The sequence below is a fragment of the Mercenaria mercenaria genome, unplaced genomic scaffold (genome assembly GCF_021730395.1).
Source record: "Mercenaria mercenaria strain notata unplaced genomic scaffold, MADL_Memer_1 contig_1748, whole genome shotgun sequence".
Taxonomy (NCBI): domain Eukaryota; kingdom Metazoa; phylum Mollusca; class Bivalvia; order Venerida; family Veneridae; genus Mercenaria; species Mercenaria mercenaria.
The window spans coordinates 8993-12425 of NW_026459749.1; the positions used below are offsets into that span (position 1 = coordinate 8993).

Sequence of the window (3433 nt, forward strand, 5' to 3'; positions counted from 1 at the left end):
TGCAATAATTATCATTATCCTAAAAACATATCTGGATGTTTATAAAATCACCCACTTTGACAGTTCAAAATGAAAAATCATGTACTGTACATGTATATTCAACAATATGCCGAGAAAGAACACACACACTTGCTCTAGGGGATATCAGAATAAGAATAAAAGTGCAAATTTGCTCTTTGGCTACAAAATGTAGATAAATAGTTATAAAATATGTATGAAAAGAAAGAAAATGCATGTAAGCTGTTAGGTTAGCAGAATGTAACTTTAAGAAAAAAAAGGGAAGTGAGCTAATGGGTTAGCAGACTATACACTTGTAAGAAATGAAAGGCAAGCTGGCCAAATGTCGAGTTAGCTGCTTTGTTCAGTGTATATAGCAATGCCCAAGATCGACCATCACATGAGTGTACAAATTGTTTTATTCTCCAGTTTAGTCCCTTGCATTTACATATAAACTGTTTACATTGTCTTAAAATAGAGTAATGTTTAATTTCATATATCAGATTTCACCTTCAGTAAAACTTATTAGACAACTTTATACACACACGTTTAAGATCCTACCTGTAATAAGTTAAATGAGATATAAACGGTCATATTTACAACTATATCATGTGTGCACAAATCAAGCAATACATTGTTTCCGTGACGTTTGGAATATTAAACAAGTATCTGGCTGAATGCATTGCTTTTTAATTGTTAGAATAACAGGTTTCAGTGGGCATTTGGAATTCAACAAATACAGTAGACGTGTTGGAGAAAAAATGTATAAAATGAATTGTTTATGTCTTTATTTAACTACTACTAATTTTGTGTATCTCGCATGTTATCGTAACGAAAGAAATACATTTCTATGATCAAATCTCAATTTTGGTGTAGGTGACAAGACCATTTCTTATAATGGCAGTAGAATGGAAAATTCAGTAGCAAGGACTGGGCTAAAGAGAGTATTTATTCAATTGTGAAGTGTGTTAAATAACTGATATAAAGATAATTTTTGAACATGTTTTTTTTTTTGGCAGAAACAATTCTTTCCGGGTTGTTAATTAATCAGCAAAGCAATTTAGACCCAAGTAAGTGCCTGGTTAATTATAATCAATTTAAACACCAGGAGTGAAATATTTTATTTTCCAAACAGGCGACAGCATGGCAACCAAATCTGTTGTCTGAATTGAAAGCAGGAATAACATTGAGGCTTGAAAATGAATTGTTGTTAATTTATTTAGAATACATCTTTTATTTAGGTCTCATGACATGCTTGGCCGGTTATGGTTCCAAGAAGATTTTAGACAAGACTGAGGGACAATCATGCTCTGACAGTGCTAGTGTGGATATTTTAAAGAACAGTAGAGGTACAGTAGATGTTTATGTATGCCAATAAAACACATACTATAAAACAATCATATCATCCTACAACATAGTGCATTGTACATGTATATAGAAACTTTTTCTCCTTTCCTTGAAACAATAAGCTATTGTTAGGCTCTCAAAATGAATTACTTCGAAATTAATATAGCTTTATTTATGCAGATTGAAAGTTTACATTCTCTTTAGGTCAGATGTTGTTATTAAACAATGGCCTTGGGTTTTCTGAAAATAAAACAAGTAGGAAAACCAGTATGATAAATCAAGACATAAGGTAACAATAATGAAAATGTGTGTCAAAACGATTTCATACATTGCTTGATATATTGGATATTTACCAAGTGACTAGCTGGATGCATGACTTTTTAATTGTAACTTTAAAATTGTATGTGTCAGTAGGTTGGGCGCCTCTAAATGCTATCCAGCGGGGGGGGGGGGGGGGGGGGGGGGGGGGGGGGGAAGGTGTGTATATAACTATTGAATTGATTAAGCTCTAATAAAATTATTATTTGTTTGTATCTGTGTATCTGACATGTTATCTTACTTGAAGAATCACATTTTCTTTGTCATCTCTCAATTTTGAGGTAGTTGACTGGTTCATTTCTTATAATTTAAGCCTATGGAAACATCAATAACGATCAAAATACATGCACTTCCCATAACCTCTTATGAACAGACCAAATCAACCCTTTCATTATTTTGATTGGTTGCATTCTGTTTTTCCCAAAGTCTTCCTACATATTCAATAGCAGAGAGTTTAATTTTATGTATAAATTTACTGAAATAACTATATGTTATATTAGAATTTCTAGCAGAATCAATGCTTTCTAGTTGTCTAGTAATACATTTATAGACATTTTGACAAGGCAGTGGACACTCAGACATAATATGGATAAATGCTGGATATTTGCATTATTAACATTTCTTACTGATAATAGTATGTCACCTAAGTAATAATTGCAATTTTTGCTTTCTGCTTAGAATCAAAATTTTCTCATTGAATTGGAATGGTGATGAAATTGTAGTGTTGGATAATTTTCTTGTTGTTTTTCAAAAATTCTTTTATCTAGGTCTCAGGACATGCTTGATCGGTTACGATTCCATAACAATTTTTATCAAGATTGTGGATCAGTGCCAGAGTGGTTCTTGATGAAGAATAGTAGAGGTATGACAATTCAAATAGATAATTCAATATGGATATAAGCTGAATTTGCTATTAGAACCATCTACAGTATGTATATGCTTTCCGGCATAATGTACATGTTTTATAACTTATTTTCAGTGATATGAAGAGTCTGAAAGGAAGATCCCAAACCTTGACCGAAGTCTTATCGAAATTGGAATATCGGTACATGATATAGAAGTGACATACCTTTCATTAGCTGTTCTAAAATATACATTTTAGGTTTTTCATTGTCAAAACTTGTGTGACAGAAACCTAAAAAAGTTACAGTTTGGAGATGGAAAGTCTTCACAGCCATTTATTTGCGAATAAAACATTTATCAAAATCAAAAGACTTGTTATGTCTGTTATACTGCATAGCTTGTGATAATAATGTGTACTGTCTATCAGAATATCAACGAGAGATTACTTACTGTCACTAAACACGTATGTCCTTTTCAGTTATCCCCTTCGATAAGTGAATGTATTGACAATGAAGAAATCGCCGATTTTGTGATGGATATGGATGGAAAAGGAAAATGCAGGGTGCTGCAGTTTACTTGCAAGACTGAGCCTCTTTAGCCTCTATAGCCTCTTTAGGTCAGATGTTGTTATTTAGTAGTGATTCTGGATTGGTCGAGACATGTGTAAGGTAACACGTAAGATTCAAAGAGGCACAAGCCGATTAGATAAAAATGTGATGTTTCAAATTCAAATAATACATGTATTTCTTTGAAATTTGAAAAGTAGATGGTGGAAAGCATTATTTTCAAATGTAACTTTTGAATAGTAGATGTGAATGGGAATTTCGCCTCTCAAATGCCTTCAACTTATGAGGGTGTTTGAAGAAAAATGAATTAAATAAGCCAAAACGACATTTTATTTCTGCTTGTGTGGCATGATATTTAATTG

At 32.5% G+C, this 3433-nt stretch overlaps 1 long non-coding RNA gene across 1 annotated transcript; it reads left to right on the forward strand.

Annotated features, from left to right (window-relative positions):
- The first annotated feature begins 525 nt into the window (after window positions 1-525).
- LOC123565834 (uncharacterized) lies at window positions 526-3061 on the forward strand. The gene is made up of 4 exons (XR_008368902.1): window positions 526-662; window positions 1239-1346; window positions 2430-2524; window positions 2984-3061. It is a non-coding gene; the product is annotated as an uncharacterized LOC123565834 (long non-coding RNA).
- The last annotated feature ends 372 nt before the right edge of the window (window positions 3062-3433 follow it).